The sequence below is a fragment of the Neomonachus schauinslandi genome, chromosome 13 (assembly GCF_002201575.2).
Source record: "Neomonachus schauinslandi chromosome 13, ASM220157v2, whole genome shotgun sequence".
Taxonomy (NCBI): domain Eukaryota; kingdom Metazoa; phylum Chordata; class Mammalia; order Carnivora; family Phocidae; genus Neomonachus; species Neomonachus schauinslandi.
In genome coordinates, this window is record NC_058415.1 from 28,844,286 (window position 1) to 28,864,889 (window position 20,604).

At 40.2% G+C, this 20,604-nt stretch overlaps 1 protein-coding gene across 1 annotated transcript in view; it reads right to left on the bottom strand.

Moving 5' to 3' along the window:
- Positions 1 to 20,604, bottom strand: part of FANCC (FA complementation group C) — a 281,479-nt gene that overhangs the window by 103,222 nt on the left and 157,653 nt on the right. The window lies entirely within an intron of this gene.

Genomic DNA, 20,604 nt, shown 5'->3' on the forward strand with positions numbered 1-20,604 from the left:
AAAAGAGCCATACAAATGATTCAAATAATAGCACTAAAATATACCTATACTCACATGATATAGAAAGACAGAGGTAGGCAGATCTAGAAATGTATGCTTTACATTTACTGTAAGCAGGTCACGTGTTTAATAACTACCTTGCCAAGCTTAAATGATCACTCCTTTGCAAGCACCCTCAGCTCCCTGCTTGCCACCCCCACCCCAAAGTGCTGTAGCGCTTGCCTCGTGAAACCCCCACCCCGTGAACCCATCTCTACCTTCTCTTCGCCAGCGCCCACACAGCCGACACTGGTGAGAACATCAGACCCCGGAGCTGCCGGCTCTGGCTCTGATTTCATGACCACAAGCCTCAAACGGGCCCGGCACTGCCTCAGGCCCTCCTATGCTTGCTGGGCGATTTGCTCCACAACTTTCTGAGCAATTACTTCATATCTCCTCCTGTCTCATCACACCACTGCCCCTTCTCCACAACTCCTGGCGGAGGACCTCATCTCATCTATAGCTGGGAAAACAGCAATGAGCAAGGAGCTCGCTCCTGTCATCACCAACCAGTTCATAAACTCACCTACACAAACAGCCCCGTTTTCTGTCCTCCTCCCTCTTCTGACGGAAGAAGCGTGTCTCTGCTCCTATAAAGTGGAGCTGTTCACTTGGGCTCTGACCCCCTCTCCTCCCCTCTTTGCCAGGTCTCTCTCTACAGCCATGCTCCTCGTTCTCTCTGGCATCATCACTCAGTTGTTCACATCGGTTTATAACCATGCTCTGAGCACTCTCGAACTTAAAAAAAAAAAAAGTTCCCCTTGATCCAACATCTCCCTCCTTCTAATTACTGCTCATTTCTTTGCTCTTCATTTAGCAATTTCCTGAGAAAACTTTCTAAATTTGCCTTCTCTACTTCCCACTTCACATTCATTCCCCAGTCTTCTCTAATCTGGCTTCTGTCTCTACAAATTCACTGATCAGAAGGCCATGATGCAAACTAATGGACCCACCTCTCCCCCATCCTGCTCACCTCCTCAGCGGTATCCTAAGTGTTGACTCTCCCCCCAGCGCTGCCACCCCATGTTCTCGAGTACACACACCCACCACATGCCGCGGTGCTGCAGGCACATGGTATCCCCGGCTTCTGCTCGCCTGAAACGTTTTTGTCTTAGCTGGTGGCATACTGTACTATAGTTTCTCTCCTCATCCAGTCTAATTTGCTGGTACTTCCTCCTCAATCTGATTTTTTAAGTGTTGGAGTCCTCAGAGCTCAGTGAACCTCCAGGAGATCCTTTGTAGTTCCATCATTTTAAAGACTATTTATTTATTTGACAGAGAGCGACACAGCCAGAGAGGGAACACAAGCAGGGGGAGTGGCAGAGGGAGAAGCAGGCTTCCCGCGGAGCAGGGAGCCTGATGCGGGGCTTGATCCCAGGACCCTGGGATCATGACCTGAGCTGAAGGCAGATGCCTAACAACTGACCCACCCAGGCGCCCCGTCTAGTTCCATCATTTTAGATACTGCTTATTTCTGAAGTCTTCTGTTATAAAGAGTTTAAATCTACTTTTGATGTCTGATTGCTGATAGCTTTCAAGTCCCACTGCCCCCCCTCCCCCTTTTGCCCCATATCTGGACAGGTGACAAGAAGGCCTTGGTGCTTCTTCCTGTGGCCCCAGCGTGAAGTGCAAACCTCAAAAGGCTCAGCCCACACAAGGCAACTCCTGCCCAAGACCATCCTTCACCACCATAAAAGCCAAACCAGTCTGCTTTCCAGCTCTCTCAAGTCATTTCTGGAACAGCTGGGGAGCCAGTGCTGATCTCCCTAGAGCCCCATTATATAAGTATTAAATTTTTTCATACCTTCTTGGTATGGGTGTGGTGCCCTCTTGGTTTAAGTGTGAGACCACTGATCTCTACATCAGAACCAAATTTGGGGGACGGTGTTAGGAGGCCCATCTCACTCTCGTTGGGTGACTACAACACATTCCAAATTTCTAGCTCCACCCTGCTCCTTCTCCTATGCTCCAGATTCATATATGCAACCGGCTTACTTGGTATCTTTGAATGTGGAAGAGATAGCTCACAATTAACAAGTCTAAGACTACTATTATTCCCACCATCCCCAAACCACTTTTTCCTCTTTGTCATCTGAGTAAATGTCACCATCCACATGGTTGTTCAAAATTTTAGCTGTTACCTTTGATTCATCCTTCATACCCTTTTTCTCATCCTCCATATCTGATCCATCATCTGTCAATTATAGCTCATATACACTCTGCCCCCGTGCACTTCTCTCCAGTGCCATTACTTTCACTCTGATCCTATCCACTATGACCTCTCACCTAATGTTGTCACAGCTTCCTACCTGCTCTCCTGCTTTTTATTCTTGCCTCCTCCCACCCCCAGATCCATTTTCCATAAGGCAGCAAGAAGGAGTGTCAGGATGTAGCTCTCTCAGGGGCAAAACAACATTACAGTGAGAAATTCTTTGAGTTGGAGCGCCTGGGTGGCTCAGTCAATTAAATGTCTGTCTTCGGCTCAGGTCATGATCCTGGAGTCCCAGGATCGAGCCCCATGTCCAGCTCCCTGCTCAGCGGGGAGTCGGCTTCTCCCTCTGCTCCTCCCCCTGCCTGTGCTCTCTCTCTCAAATAAATAAATAAATTTTAAAAATAGCAATTCTGAGAGTTTTGAATGCAGTAATAGTTTTGATGAGACTGGTCTCCTAATGGAATGGGGATTCAGGGAACAATGGGCTCAGCCCCACGTAGCTATCACATGGCTCAGACCACTGACCTCGCAGCAGTTACCTTCACTGATTCCAGGATTTAAGGACAAGCAAGTCTGTTCACTCTCTAGTTCCTGCCACAGATACTTTCAATTGAAACCTGATACCCCAGGGATGGGGAACCCAATAATGAAACAGACCTATGTCCTGGTTTTATAACCCAACCAGCTTTCTAAATGTTTAACATTTAGAGTGTCACTTTCTCATTTTCAAAATGAAGATATATTTTTCATAGGGGCTTGTTAAATGAATATGTATGAACAAACTATAGAAAGCAACACAAATTTAAGTTGTGAATATAACCCCCTCTGACATGCCCTTTAAACAAGAAATACTATTAATTCGACTGTATTTTTTTTATTACTAATAATTATAGAACAGATAGAGTAAAGATGATTATGGAAATTTCAGAGATCTTGAGCTATGCTTACAAGGTAAAGGTTCTTGGAACTTGCATAATTATAGAATTCTATTCCCAGCTTGTTTTCCCCCAGATGTCAGTCTTTTCCTAAACAGTTTCATTTTCCACCACACTCCCTGACCTCCATTCATCCAAAGATTACATGTGAGAATGGGAATAGGCAGGATTTCCGCAAAAAACCCTGAATTCATACATTGTTAGCACCAATGGAAAAACAAGAGTCTCTTGTCAGAGAGTTGCTTTACTATAAAAACGTTATCATTACATATCTATGTTCAAAGTAAGTTAGAGGATATTTATTGAGCACCTATGGTGCACCTCACTTTGGAGATGTAACAGCCAACAAGCCAGTGTAGGTTGCTGCACTCACAGTTTACCTTCCAGTGAGGGGAGGAGGAAGAGGGAATGAATAAAGTACACGACAACAATGACAATGATAAGAGATGATGATCAGGATGCTGTGACTAGAAAAAAGCAGGGAGGAAAGAATGGGTTTATTGTCAAGAAGGGAGGGAGGCAACTCTAAAGACTGCGCATGGGACCAAGACCTGAAGGAAAAGGAAGGAACAGCATTCTAGGCCATGGATCAGCAAGTTCAGATTAAAGGCAAGAAAGAAAGTGCAGCTGAAGAAACCCTAGGAAGGCCAGTGTTGCTAGGCCGTGTGAGCAGGGGTAGAACGGTATGCAACAGGATGGAGATAAAACCGGCTTCCAATCACACAGGATCTTACAAGCTGTGGTTAACGGGAACTGGGAATGCTATTTCAAGCACAACAGGATGAAACTAAAGGGTATTCAGAAGGAAAATGACTTGATTTGTATTTTTAAAAAGTATGAAGTTCACGCTTTATTTTGTAGACAGTGAAGAGCAATGAAAATGTTTCTGAGGAGGGCAGTGGCATAAGCTATGCTTTATGATGATGGGGTTGGCAACACCATGCAAGACAGACTGGAAGAAGAGGATGACACTGAGGTTGAGACTAACAGCCAACTATCACGTGAAGTCACAGCATGGTGAGTGCCTGAACTGCCCTGACAGCAAAGGACTGAAAATAAAGGATGAAAGGGAGACAGATTACACGGGTGGCAGGGACAGAACCTGGTTGGAACAGAAGAGGAGAAATTGTGGGGAAGTTTTCAACTAAGACACACAAAGTATAAAGGCGGAGGCCCAGGTAAAGGAAAGAGATAGTTACTCAGTTTCAGCCACAGTGCCCCCTGCTTCTCATTCTACAGTTATCACCCTGCTACCTCACTGCATTATTCTAGTCCAGTGTTCTAGTTGTTTCTCACCCAAGGCTGGGCACCAGTACCATTAGACCCCAGGCCACACACCAAACCTACTGAAGAAGGACATGGAGGTTATTTTTTAAAAATCCCACTGGTGATTCTGATGTGCAGCCAGGGTTGGAACTCACTGGCCCAAGCAGAGTACAAAACCAGGATTGATTTCTTCTATTTTTTGGTAGAAGATTATTCCGGTCATTTTCCTTCTTAAAGAACAACTTTAGCATTTCCTTTACTGTGGGTCAGCTGGTAATAAATTCTCTTACTTTTTGTCTGAAAATGGCTTATTCTGAAAAGAATGACAGCCTTCCCCCCTCCCCCCAGCATTTAAAGATCTCATTATACTGTCTTCTAGCTGTCATTACTTCTACAAGAAATCAACAGTCTGTGTAATTGCCAAAGCTGGTACTAGAGTGATAGAGTAAGGCACTTGCCTTTGGTGTGAAACTGGACCCACTGCCACATTCCTACCAGAAACGTGCAGGTGGTCCAATTACTCCACATACTCACCAGCATTCAGTGTTCTAGTTTTAATTTGAGCCAATTCTTTTTCTTTTTTAAGATTTTATTTATTTATTCATGAAAGACAGACAGAGAGAGAGGTGGAGGGAGAAGCAGACTCCCCAAGGAGCACGGAGCCCAATGTGAGACACGATCTCAGGACCCTGGGATCGTGACCTGAGCCGAAGGCAGATGCTTAAACCAACTGAGCCACCCAGGAGCCCCAATTTGAGCCATTCTGATAGGTGTGTGCTGATACCTCACTGTGATTTTATTTTTTTGCATTTCTCTGATGGCTAATGATTTGAACATCTTTTCATGTGCTTATTTACCATCTGTATACCCTTTTTGTAAAATGTCTATTATATCTTTTGCCCATTTTCTAACTGAATTGTTTGTGCTCTTACTGTTGAGTTTTGAGACTTTTTTTTTTTTTTAAAGTAGGCTCCATGCCAAGCATGGAGTCCAATGTGGGGCCCAAGCCCATGACCCCAAGATCAAGACCTGAGCTGAGATCAAGAGTCAGATGCCCGAATGAGCCACCCAAGCGCCCCTAGAATTTTGTCCCTTGTATGTACTGTGCTTTTGGTATCAAGTCTACGAACTCTTTACCTAGCTCTAATTTCTAAAGATTTTCTATTTTTTTCCAAAAGTTTTATAACTTTACATTTTATACTTAAGTCCCTGATCCATTTTGAGTTAGTTTTTATGTAAGTTGTAATGTTTAGGCTGATGCCCAAGTACACCAGTACCACTTGTTGAAACTCCTCTACTGAACTGTTTCTGTACTTGTCAAAAATCAGTTGAGCCTATTTGTGAGGCTCTATTTCTGGAGTCTATCCTATTTCATTCACCTCTGTGTTTATGCCTCTGCCAATATCACCTGATGTAATTACTGTAACTATTACAGTAATCCTTAAGATAGAATAGAGTGATCACTCCCACTTTATTCTTCTTTGTCAAGACTGTTTTACCTATTCTAGGGTCTGGGCCTTTCCATGTAAGTTTTGGAATAAGTCTATGTGTACAAAAAAGCTTGCTGGGATTTTGACAGGAAATGCTTTATACTTATAGATCAATTTGAGGAAAACTAACATCTTTATTATGTTGAGTTTTTCGATGCATGAATACTTCATGTCTCTCTGCTGATTTAGGTCTTTTTAAATTAATTTCATCAGCATTTTATTTTTATTATTTTAATCACTTTTAGATGAAAGATATAAGTATATGTTAAGTATATACCCATGGATTTCATTTTCTTTAGGGGTGACTATAAGTGATATTGTTTTTAATTTCAGTTTCCACATGTTCATTGTTAGTATATGGATATACAGTTGATTTTTGTGTACTGATCTTTTATTGGGTGACTCTGCTGAACTTACTTATCAATTCTAAGAGTTGCTTTCTTTTTTGGGATTTTCCACATAGACAATTAGATTTCTTGCAAATAGGCATAGTTTTATTTCTTCCTTTTCAATATAGGCCTTTTATTTCTTTCTCTTGCCTTATAACAATGGCTAGAACCTCCAGTGCTATGAAAACAGATACCCTTGCCTTGTTTCTGATCAGAGGGGGTAGCATTCAATCTTTCACTATCAAGTATGATGTTATTAGTTGTAGGTGTCTGATATACGCTCTTTATCAAGTCAAGGTAATTCCCCTCTATTCCTAACTCATTGAGAGATTTTTGTCATGAATGAGTACTAGATCTTCTCAAACACTTTTTCTTGCATCAATTGATATGAAAATATGATTTTTCTTCCTTTGCCTATTAATATGGTAGATTACATGGATTGAGGTATTTTATTTTTTTTAAGACTTTATTTATGTATTTGACAGAGAGCGAGAGAGAGAAGGGGAGGGACAGAGCACAAGCAGGCAGAGCGGCAGGCAGAGGGAGAGGGAGAAGCAGGCTCCCCGCTGAGCAAGGACCCCACCCCCACCCCCACTTTGCGGGGCTTGACCCCAGGACCCTGGGATCATGACCTGAGCCGAAGGCAGACGCTTAACTGACTGAGCTACCCAGGTGCCCCTAGTATAGGTATTTTAAAGTCTGAGACTTTTAATGCCAGTATCTAAAACTCCTATGTGTCAGTTTTGTTCTCTGTTGTATCTACTAATTCAATTTTGCTGTTTTGGCTCTTTGTGTGCCTAGTTATTTTTATTTTGTGCCAAATATTACATTTATTACACTCTTGGTAGAAATAAGAGCTTCTTCCAAGGAGGCTTCTGCTAGACCTCAATTACTAGCAATCCAGAACCATCTTAATCCAATTTCAGAAACTAAAAGGATCTGAAACTAAACTGCACTCCTTGTGAGGGCCTGTCCACTTCACACTTACTCTTAAGGTCACACACTCAGGGTCTCACTCTAAAGTGAGGGGTTCACTCATTGGTAGACCATAGACTCTAATTCTTACCCTCCTAGCCCTGCAATGCTGTTAAAAGCACCTTGCTTCTTATAAGGTTGATTCCTCTGGAATTGGTAGACACCTTCAGCCCCAAACAATGGGTTCACCTCCCTTAGCCTCTGTCCTTACCTGGATCCTGCCATGGTAAGCCTTTACTATTTTATGGACTTTTTCATGCCTTCAAGCATGTTTTTAATATACTGTCCAGACTTACTCCTTCTCAGGAGGAGGGTTTTTGAGTTTGCAATAGCTAGAAACAGAAGTCCCCTATGACCTATTCGGATTATTTGATGAAAGTTGTGAACCCCCTTCCAGGAAAACTATCCATACCAGTAACATTTTAATATAATTTCATGGACTTTTCTGACACTCTGAAGCCCATTCATGAACTCCAGGTTTCAAAATCTTCAGTTAAAAGGCCAAATATAGGGCGCCTGGGTGGCTCAGATGGCTAAGCATCTGCTTTCGGCTCAGGTCATGATCCTGGGGTCCTGGGATCGAGTCCCGCATCGGGCTCCCTGCTCGGCGGGAAGCCTGCTTCTCTCTGCCTCTGCCTCTCTCTCTCTCTCCCTGTCTCTCATGAATAAATAAATAAAATCTTAAAAAAAAAAAAAGCCAAATATAGTAAAAAGAAAAAGGAACTGTATGGTAATCAGAGTCCGCAGGTACTGACTGTTTTCTTTGTGTTAGGCCTCATGCTAATAGAACAGCCCTATAATTATGCTTATTTTTTTGCACACACTCCTTATAGTCTCTGCAGGAAGCATGGCTTGTTGGTACTAAAGGTAGTGGGATGACTCTTGAGGCAAACCAGTGATGCACAGACAGGAGAACTTTCTACTGCTGCCACTGCTGTGATGCTGAACCCTGAGGAGCTACTAGGCAGAGGCCAGAATGTTTTTTGTCTAAATCTGCGCATGTTTTAAACTGATAGAGCCATCGAAAGAGACCTTCCTGGTGGGTGGAACAACATAGCAGAGATTCCCACAGGACCCCAAAACTGTAATGAAGTGGACAACAGTGACCGATTTCCAGAAGTCCCTAGGGGATAAGCCAATCTCAGCAAGGGAGATGTGGCCTACAAGCAAGAGTATGATCAGAGATTTGAGACTCAGACCCCTAGAATAGGCACATGGCTCCATGCCCGATGCCATGGCTATAGTCTGGTAGGCCTAGAGATGTTCTAAAGGCACCCAAAGCCAGCACTCACAGAAGTAAGACACGCTTCATGACCCCGGAGGAGCTAGGGCTGATGGAATTTCTAAAATGCTACCACACTTGACTGGAACTAAATGTTGAAGATATTAGGCAAAAAAGGGCTGTAGAGCAGAACAATGGTTCTCAATGGGACCAATCAAAACCCACTCCCCCCCCCCCCAAATTTGTGGCTCTACTAGCATAAGCTAGTCAAGGAAGACTAGAAATACATCTTCTGAGGGTGAACGGGCAGACACGACTTTCAAATGCCCTACTGAACTCTCAGGTATGTCAAACCTGCCCGTAGAGCCTAAATCTGCCTTACACATCAACACAAAGCATTTTTTGCATGTTTTGACATCCTCTGACTTCTCAAAAAATGTAATTTTCAATGTCTATAAGGGGAGATTTTGATGCATTTTAGTCAGAACTCTATCAGGAGTTGTCCATTGTTTTCGAAAATCATCTCCCAGAAGGCAAGGCCACTCATGGTATTTTTCTCACTGTCACATCACCTTCCTGTAACAGTCTACATTTGTGGCGGTCACATTCTCAGAGAACCTATGTGGAAATGCATACATCAGATTATTTATTATGTCTTCTAGGGTCATAATGTCGAAGCACTTACATTTTGAAATGTATATTATTTTATATATTTATCTTCATTTTATTTTTCTTTATATTATAGTAAAGGCAACATACTGATTTCTTTTTTTTTTAGGAAGAGTATTTATGAATTTCACTTCAGGATAGCTAAGGGGACATTATAAAATGTCTGTTCTAAAAAAACTGGTGTTGGGTCTGAAAGTGTTGAGAATTCTGCTATGTACCATTTTCTTTCTTTCTTTTTTTTTTTAAAGATTTTATTTATTCATTTGAGAGAGAGAGAATGAGAGAGAGCACATGAGAGGGGGGAGGGTCAGAGGGAGAAGCAGACTCCCCGCCGAGCAGGGAGCCCGATGCGGGACTCGATCCAGGGACTCCAGGATCACGACCTGAGCCGAAGGCAGTCGCTTAACCAACTGAGCCACCCAGGCGCCCACCATTTTCTTTAAAATAATCTGTACCACATACTCCACTCAGGCCACACTTTCCAAGTCCCTACATCCCTTAAGGTCCCTTTCCAGAATGTAGGCCTTTTACTTCTTTTTCTTGCCTGGTAACAGTAGCTAGAACTTACAGTGCTATGAGAACAGACATCCTTGTCTTGTTTCTGATCAAAGGGGGAAAACATTCAACCTTTCCCCATTAAATATGATGCGACTAGTTGTAGATACCTGGTACATGCTCTTGACAAAGAGCATGTACCAGGTATTTATCTATTTCTAACTCAATGAGAGATTTTTGTAATGAATGGGTGTTAGATTTAATCAAATGCTTTTTGCTGCATCATTTGACATGATAATGATTTATCACATGATAATGATTTTTCTTTTTTTGCTTTAAAAAAAATTTTTTTTATTTTTTAAGTAATTCTCTATACCCAAAGTGGGGCTCAAACCCACAACACTGAGATCATGCTCCACTGACTGCGCCAGCCAGGTGCCCCTTCTTTTGCATGTTAATATGGTAGATTACATGGTCCCTGGGTCTGAGTAAGCACTGACTGATGGCAGTCTGCCTCCTGGACAGTTTGCTCCAAGGACAGTGCCTCGGTTAGTTTGAGTACCACTGTATGTTCCACTTAGTGCAGGTAGGGACTGGTGCACACAGGCATGCCACTGGGAGAATGAAGGAGGGGGAGAACAGAGGAAAAACACTGTTAGAGGCCCCTGGTTTCCATTTTAAGGATGACCATCTTCCAGGGATGTGAAAGGTGAACATTCACCTTGGTACAATGGCTCTCTTGTTTAGATGAGACCTTTCCATACTTCTCCCGCAAAGTTTTATGTTACAAGAACCCTCTAAACGAGAGTGGACATCTATTAGGTAAAAAGCTTTCACAGCTCATGTGAGCTTTCTTTTTTTCTTAGGAAATACTTGTCTTGTTTTTAGGACGCTTTATACTAATTGGCATCTATCTACTCCATGTAGTATAGCCACTGATAATAATAGATATTTAGCATTTAAAAATGTTTTCTTCTTCTTTCTTTTGGTATAAATCTAAAGGATAAAATCTCTTATTTCTAAATTTTCATTGTCAAATCTTCAAAATTACAGACAAATGCAAACGGATGCTATCAGAAATATCAGTGAATATTTGGTGCTTGAATACCTGTGCAAATGAGTCACTATCAAGAGCTAATATAGTGTAGCAGGAATCCTGAATCTTGGACATTATCTCAGAGTGTGTGACACTTTGTAAACAGTCAAAAAATGTGCATTATAAAAAATATTAGCACTGCTGCTCCTCCACATGACACCTTTAAAATACAAAGGAGATCTACCTGGAAGCCAGAGTGGCTGTTTCACTTTCATAGAAGAGCAGCAAGATGTTCAGCGGAGTAACTTCACTTACCAAATGGGGGGGTTTTCAAGCAAATTCCTACATGTCTCATCTCATCTAAAATATGGAGATAATTTTACATGGCCTGGGGGTATCATGAGGTTGTGAGAATTAATTAAATGAGATATGGATTTGCTTTGAAATCCACAAAAGAGCATCAAAATCTAAAGTATTAATATAATTGTTATTTTCATTAGAAACTTACTATTTCTCAAGTAACCTACATGTATAATAAGGAGATCACATAGAAGTGGAAGATCATTTAAAAAAAAAAATAGGCACCTGGGTGGCTTAGTCGGTTGAGCGTCAGATTCTTGGTTTTGGCTCAGGTTGTGATCTCATGGGTCCTGGGATAGAGCCCCAGTCCAGCTCCGCGCTCATCGGAGAGTCTGCTGAGATTCTCTCCCTTTGCCCTTACCCCCACACGTACACATGGTCTCTCTCACTCTCTCTCAAATAAATAAATAAATCTTTAAAAATAAAATAAATAGCAATGTAAGGAATAAAAGGCATCTATTTTCACTTCAAGATATTTACCTAAAGAATAAGCCTGTCTCAATCATGAACATAATAGTCAAGTGTTCTTTTAGATTTAGACAATCAAAATGTACTCTCTAGAACAAGTCAGCTGAGATGATGCCAAGTTGTAAAGTGGTGTATTACATCTCCCAACAAGAAAGCAAATCCAGGGGCGCCCGGGTGGCTCAGTCATTAAGCATCTGCCTTTGGCTCAGGTCATGACCCCAGGGTCCTGGGATCGAGCCCCACATCAGGCTTCTTGCTCAGCGGGAAGCCTGCTTCTTCCTCTCCCACTCCCCCTGCTTGTGTTCCCTCTCTCGCTGTGTCTCTCTCTGTCAAATAAATAAATAAAATCTTTAAAAAAAAAAAAAAACAGAACGAAAATCCATACAATGCAATCTAGTACTATGCAATATAAAAACACAATTAAAAAGAGAGACCATTTTTGAAAACTTTTAACTATATAGTATTAAGCACTTTAGAATTGATTTTTAAAAATTGTATGTATTTTTAAATAAATTGTATGTATTTATGTATTTTTAAAAATGTATGTACGTATGTATTTTTAAATAAACTGTATGTATGTATGTATTTTGTAGGCTCCATACCCAGCATGGAGCCCAACGCAGGGCTTGAACCCACAACCTCAAGATCAAGACCTGAGCTGATAAAAGGAGTCTGATGCTTAACCGACTGAGCCACCCAGGCGCCCCTGGAATTGTTTGATTTGCTTCCTTTTTAAGCAACAAGCAAATGTTAACTTGCTAAAGTATTTTTTTCAAACAAGTCAAGAGGGAAAGAGTGGCATCTAACACACACCCTTGCACCCTCAACTCTCATGCATCCCAGCTCAGTGCAGGAAAAAGAAACGGTGCTGCTCCCGTGGCTCAGACCACACAACTCTCTAATGGAGCCGTTCCAAGGCGTGACGTTCCATTTGAAAGTCACTAACAAAATCTCTGGAAAGTTTAAAAAAAAAAAAAAAACAAGCCAGGGAACTGGAGGCCTGGTGAACCCTGAAGCCTGTGCTTATCTACACTCATGAAAAGTAATCACAGGTCCAGTCCAGTTCTGTCCCTCCTTCCGCATTCCCTTCAAAGCAATCCACTAACAAAATTGCTATTTCTGTTTTCAGTTAAAAAAAAAAAAAAAAGAAAAGAAAAGGATGAAGGAACAAAGATTCCATATAAACTAAATGTGGAAAGAAACCACATTTATGCCACCATGTAACAAGAACGACAATAGTTCTTAACTAATCCACATTGAAATCTGTTGGTTTAGCACCTAGTGATTTAAATTTGTTCCCTTTGCGTAAGAAACACCACACTCTAATATCAGCCAAGACACAGAAGGCCACCTACTTAGACAGTTGTAGACTTCTTTTTAAGTGATAGGTAATAGCAGGTTTAAAAGTTTCCAAGTTTAAAAAGATTTCCAGAAACCAAGTCCCTTAATATACTCCAAACCTCAGATTAGCAATGTTGCATTACTTTCTATAATAACATACACACCTACATTTTGCTTACTTAAAGAAGCGTTTGCAGCTGTACCATGTAATACAGAAGACAGATGGCTCTTGACACTATAATCTTGGAAGAAAACTGAAAAAATCAACTAGGTATTTGGCAGAACTCAACAAACAGCATAATAAGCTCATTCTCATGCAAATCACCTACAATGCCAAATAAAAAATTGCTGTATTAAGCTCAGAGGAGGAAAACTTCCTCCCCATCCATGTGACTGGAGACTAAATGGAAGACTTTAGGGGTGCTGCTGGCTATGAAAAGAATTGGGGAAACTCCCCCAGCAGAAGTGGGGATGTCTAAGCACAGAGGACGGGGTGTAATGGGAGAGAGGCTGGTCTGGATAAAGTGCCAGCTCTCCCAGCATGGGACAGAAGTTACACAACTTCCTATAGCTAGTGAATCAACCCCCACCATAAGTTACCAAGGCATACCCTTCGTTTCTGGAGGTACTTCAAAGACAAGCAATCACTTGTTCTAAAGATTTAAGATAATTCTAAAGAGAGGAGAAGGAGCCATATCAACTCTTACCTGTCTGTTTCCAATATAGAAGTTTGTTCCATAGGGCAGTTAGCCCCTTCCAAGTCAAAAGTAATCACCTTTTAAAGGATTAGTTACAAAGCAAGACAAACTAAAGAGAATAATAAAGGCAAAAATAGTGGTTATTTTGCCACTTTTTCTTTTTTAATCCCAAACTGTAATTCAATAGAAAAATAAAAATTATTAGGTAACTGAGGCAGATGTGGTTAGAAATATCTGAAGTACACCTAAGATTGATGTATATTATGCTTATTACAATTTCCATGGATTTTACAATTGCCATAGAATCATCTATGAAAGATGGCAATCTACAATGTTTGTTAAAAGCCATGTATTAAAATACAAATGGGTGCAGATTATGTCAAACTAGAAAGAGGTAGTTAAATAAGTAAAAGGGATCATAACTATGCAACCTATGGCGCCTTCTTAAATTTGTAAGAGGACATTGGACATTCTGCTTGATAGAACTTCATTTATAACAAGATACGTCACCGGTGCCTGGGTGGCTCAGTCAGTTAAGTGTCTGCCTTCGGCTCAGGTCATAATCCCAGAGTCCTGAGATCAAGTCCCACATGGGGCTCCCTGCTCAGCAGGGGGTCTGCTTCTCCCTCTCCTTCTGCCCCTCCCCACCTGCTTGTGCTCTCTCTCAAATAAATAATTTTTTAAAAAACAAAATAAAAAGATACATCATGAAAATATTCTGAAAATATAAAGTGGACAGTTAATTAAAACCTCATGGCCGCAGGCTAATTTCATATATTTCTAGGCTCATTTGGATCAGACTCTCAGAGAAGCCAACAGAATATTGATTTGAGAACCACATTAATAGTCCTAATATCTATAATAGCAATTCTTAGATTTTCTGGTCCTAGGACCCCAAAGAGATTCTGTTTATATATGTTTTATCTCTTAATATTTACAGTATTGGTAATCAAACCTCAGAAAAATTTATATTATCTATTAGTTCATTAGAGATAACAATAAACCCTTTACATGTAACAATATTATTTATGAAAAAGATATTTTCCAAAACAGAAAAATTTTGAGTACAGTGGCACAGTTTTACATTTTTTGCAAATCTCTTTAATGTCTAGCTTAATAAATGGTATCTGTGTTCTCTTATCTGCTGCTGCATTCAATCTATTGTGAAATGTTGTTTGGGTTCAATATTTGAAGAAAATCCAACATCACAAAGATAAAAAATTGGAAAGGACATGGCAGAACTCTTAGAGACCTGAGGATCCATGGACCACACTTTGAGAGTCACTAATCAATAATACAAAACACAATGATGAATATTTACACTTAGGGTGGAATGAGGGTAATACAGAACTGCAAATATCACCAGAAGCATATAAATACCATGTTGGTAATATGTCAATATGTTCCTTACAGACCAAAGATAAGGAAAGGAAATTAATTTCAAGAAGAGTAAGCTGAATACATGTAATAGTTTTAATTTCATTCAAAAAACCACAAAAAGTAATATGTAGCACCTTCAGTCTTCTAGTCTTCATATTACTTCTGTCTCTCATATTGCTAATATCTTTTTTATGAAAGGAATTCAAGGGGTTACATCTAAATAAACCCACGAATCTCTGTCACGAGGACATTATCAGCTTAATTACATACTGGTAACTGGGGAAATGTTCTGAGAGCACGTCTATGAATAGAAACCCGCTGAAGCTTCATTGGGTCTCATGCAGCCCACTCTGTGGGAACCACAACATGTGCCTGAAATGAGGCATTAAGAACTCTAAGGTGCATTTTCTGTGAAGGAGGGTTTACCCTGGTGTCTTAAGGCAAATTCTGATATCCATCAGGAAGCTCAGGGAAAGGGAGACTGAAGTCTCAGTCTAAGTATATGTTAACCGGTACTATTAAAATAAAAAATGTCAACATCCCTGCTTTTGATATGGTTACTAAACTCCAAATGGTAATTTCTCAAACCAAAACCAACCTGCCTCACCCCTACTCCATTTAAAATTAAATGTAATCCTTCAATTTATAGATGAAAGACTATTCCAAAAGAAAGTTAAATTCAGCATCGTTAAACTTGTCCCAGTTGCACCCAGACTCTCAAGTTCCAACTCCCTCTGCCAGAGGGTCCCACATCAAACACAGGATGGCTCCCCATAAACAGACTGTAACGTACCATAGAACAAAGGATGCCCAAAATAGCTTCAAAATACCAAAGGGGATTAGCCAGCAATTTTTTTCTTAAATTAAGCCGTTGTGATCTAAAGCTTGGCAAGTAGCATCAGAACAGAGAATTAGATTAGCTTTATCATAAATGAAAATGACTAAAGTATTTTGTAAGTGCTTTCATGAACAACAATAAAATTCTCCAAAAATCTACATATAACACTGGATTTTTTACAGGTATGACTTTAAAAGGAGGTTACTCTTGCTTTTGACAATGTCATTAAAAATTATAATCGTAGGCAATTTATTTATAATCAGTTTATGGGAAAAAAGTACAGTATAATATGACTTTATTAGGGACTATATCTTATGTAATATAATTTGAAAACTATTTTTTTTTTAAATCTCCTTTATATTACTTAATTATATATGTTAATATAAAATATTATAATGTCATGTTTTACTAAAAAATTGATGACTAGGAACAGCCTGTTTATAATTTTAAGCAATAAGACATTATTACCTTAAAGAAATCAATAGGGGTGGGCGCCTGGGTGGCTCAGTTGGTTGGGCGACTGCCTTCGGCTCAGGTCATGATCCTGGAGTCACAGGATCGAGTCCCGCATCGGGCTCCCTGCTTGGCAGGGAGTCTGCTTCTCCCTCCGACCCTCCCCCCTCTCCTGCTCTCTCTCTCTCATTCTCTCTCTCAAATAAATAAATAAAATCTTTAAAAAAAAAAAAAAAAGAAATAAAAAAAATTTTAAAAAGAAATCAATAGGGGTGAGGAGGTAAGGGTATACATTTGTAGTATTAACTGGTCTTTTATTAACATATCTGTATTTTTCCAAGTCTTTCTTTTAAAAATCACTCTTTTAGGGAGAAAAACGTTAAATCTTCAGATAATACATTATCATCTGTATACTTCATCATTTAAAATACCTCCTCCCCAGAAAAACTGACCAAAAGCTTTCATAAACTCCATAATTCTCATAGACAGAAACTAGTGACTTTGCATTTCCATCACTTGCTTCTTTTGTTAATATTCATAAACATTAAGGGCTAGAATAATAAAAGTTTCTAAAAGGGGAAACTGGATTACCAAAAATCAAAACAGGCCAGCAAAGACATATCTTAATAAGTAAGAAAAAACTTCGCAAATGATTCAGATTTTCATTCAGTCAAACAAACATCAAAAGATGTTTGGGGGAGGAGTTAAATGTTTTTAAATGAAATAAGGAAATAAATTGATTAAATTCATTTTACCAGGGCTTACTATGAGAAGTTGCTACCTTCTAATGGTCACAATATCCTATGGATCATTTTCAGCTTTTGTGCTGAAATACAATTTTGAACATACATATTTTCAGAGAAAAATTTTAAAAACCACTGGACAAGGAAGGCAACAGCATATGCAGGAAGGCTTCATCTGATAAAAGCAAACAATTTAAGCAATAAACATTTAGAGGAGGAGTCTAAAAAAAGAGGAGAGAAAGGGGAAAAGCAACCTAAAAAGAAATGCTATGCTTTCTCAAACTGAAAATCCTGAAAAGCCTGTGGAATGCTGTTTACTTGTGCTCTGCTCACAATCCCCCTCGCATGGGGACTGGACTGCCTGAGTTGTCTGCGGACCGTGACCACCCACACTACGGGAAGCACCGTGATTAAAGACAGTGCTGTAGTCCAGTATCTGCCAGCACAGTCTCTGCCACGCTGTAATTACTAAATTTGCAGTCTTCTTATAATCTGTTGCATGTGTTGTGGCAAGTCCCCTACATTGTCTAACAAGAAAACCACTGAACATGAATAGCAAGTTATTTTTAATGTGCACAAATAGCTAGAAAACTGGATACTTTTAATATTACACTTTCAACTTTCACAAAAATGGTTTAACTCACCATACATCTAACACTACCATGAAAACAGATATGCCCCTCCAAATTCCCTTTCAGTCCTCTTAAAGAAGATAACGGGCCCAAGTTAAATTTCTTAATAAGTAGCTAAGATATGGTTAAACATATACCAAGGAACAACTCACCCTTACATCAATCCCATGATTAAACACACAGAAGTATACTAAGGAATACAGGCATAAAATTCTGTAGGTTTATTCACCCCCAAACTTTTGTTTTCTATCAAAAATTTGCTTTCCATTCTGTCTAATTGTGTTCACAACAGTAATCTGGCTTTAAAGACATACTCTTCAAGGAGTATTATCACAGGTGGTGCTCAAATGTCAGTCAGGGCACCCTTGGCTCATCAACTTCCCTGACTCTACCCTCCCATCCTTGCTGAGGGAGCCGTCACCTAGGCACAGCAGGTCTTCTCTGTAGGAGCTAAGACAACACAAAGTTTTTTCTAGGGGTTCCTGGGTAACTCAGTCAGTTAAGCATCCATCCGACTCTTGATTTAGGCTCAGGGCATGATCTCAGGGTTGTGGGACTGAGCCCCACACAGGGCTCCGGGCTGGGCACTGGAGCCTGCTCGGGATTCTCTCTCTCTCTCTCTCTCTCTGCCCCTACCCCAGCTCCCACTCTCTAAATAAATAAATAAAAATACATATAAATAAATAAATAAATAAATAACAACCAACCAACCAAAAACCAAAGTTTTTCTAAAAGTCTTTTTTAAAAAGGACAAGTCAGCTCCACCAGAAATTAGCAGGCAGCCCTGCCCCCAAAGTAAAACCTCCAGACTTCTACCTAAACCCGTCTACATCAGGGCCCCTGCCTTGGGAGGGGTGTATGAATGAACTCACACAGACAGCTGGCCACGGCTTCTATCACTAAAACGGAAAGAAACCAAGAAGAATTAAAGAAAACAAAATAACCATAAGCATTTTTAAAATATCCTTTCTAGAAGCATAAAATCAAAACCACCAAAAAATCGTGACCCATCTCTGTAACGCTCCTGCCAAGACAAGCCTTTCATCTGGAGGACAGATGATAGACTCGTTTCCCTCTTCCTAGTGATCAAAGTCCTTGGAGATTATTTGCATAGGTTAAACAAGGAATGAGGATCCTTCTTTCCCAAACATACCTCAAAAAGCCATAAAATCCCCCAAAACCACAAGACCGAGACTGAGGAAACCAACTTTGAACTGTGCTGGCCTCCAGGAGACTTCACATTTCCATCTCTCTCCTTGGACATACGCTCCCATGGATTCCAGATGGCTCCACTACTCAGTGCTGGGGCAGGGACTACCTCTTTCTCACACAGGGTTACAACCTTCCCCTACCTACCTCATTATATACTTTACCTGTGGCAAAATGCTACACAGTAAAAAATGACACAAAGCTGTGTGAGCTATGACTTGATCTTACAACCAAAATGCAGTTTATGTTTAGAGGCTTAAGTTAACAAAATTTACCTTGTTCCAAAGAATGGGAAAACAAATACAAAGATGGATGGATGGATGGACAGATAGATATATCTATCTATATATATAGATATATCTATCTATCTATCTATCTATATAAAGTTATTCATTTAAATTAAATTCCTCTGGTTGATTCAGAGTTCCTTTTCGATGCTGTTTTAGAATTTTACTAATAGATTAGACTGCATTTATGTATGACACAAACAGCTCTGATTGCAGTCGAGCTCTTCATCTGGCTGTCTGGCTTTTCATCTCCAGCCTTGAATAAACTTTTCAGGGAGGAGGGAAGTGATTCAGAGAGGAGCAGCAGAGAGGAAAGTATTAAACTCTTTAAATGACTTGTGCTAACCCACAAGCCTTTTAAGAGAAAAATCACCCATATATGTCCTTTACTACATCACTGCCTTCTTTTTTTTTCTTTTGATTTTTATGGGTTTTTTTATTATGTTATGTTAATCACCATACATTACATCATTAGTTTTTGATGTAGTGTTCCATGATTCATTGTTTGTGCATAACACACAGTGCTCGATGCAGAACGTGCCCTCCTTAATACCCATCACCAGGCTAACCCATCCCCCCACCCTACATCACTGCCTTCTTACATGGCAGCCGTTTTCTTTTCTGACACAATTTCAAATTTAAGAAGTTTGCAATAGAGCCACACGTCTTGGGCTCATAAAGTTATTGTTCCTAGCCTACTTAGCTTAAAAAATAAAATGGGCATTAGAACTTACACATACTTTCAATATCTCATTTATACACATTACACAGAACACACTAAAATTCATACACATCTCCTGAATTTTAAAGTGCATGATTTATGGACACAGAGATAAAAGATTAAAGCGGATTATGAGCCTGTAAGTGTTTTCCTGTATTACATACTGGCTTCAGTATAAACTAGAACAAAAATAATACCTGCAACATTTGCAAATTGTTTTCTTTTTAAACAAGTACTCCAAAAAAATAAAAACTGTTCACTTAAATCTGGAGGTGATGGCATCATCATCATCATCGCTGTTGTCATAGATAAGAAAGCTGCTCAAGTTGCCAATGTGACTGGCCTGTGAGCACCAAGTTTATGGTAGGTGTGTGTACATGTACACACGTGTCCTATCCCCTGGAACCTATGTTACTTTACATGGCAAAAGGAAACTAAGGTTGCAGATGGAATTTAAGGTGCTAATCAGCTGAACTTAAGATAGGGAGATTACCCTGAATTACCCAGATGGGCTCCATATAATCATAAGGGTCCTTAAAAGTAAAAATAGGGGTGACTGGGTGGTTCAGTCGGTTAAGCATCTGCCTTCAGCTCAGATCATGATCCCAGAGTTCTGGGATTGAGCCCCGCATTGGGCTCCCTGCTCAGCGGGAAGCCTGCTTCTCCCACTCCCGCTCCCCCTGCTTGTGTTCCCTCTCTAGGTCTCTCTCCCTCTCTGTCAAATAAATAAATAAAATCTTAAAAAA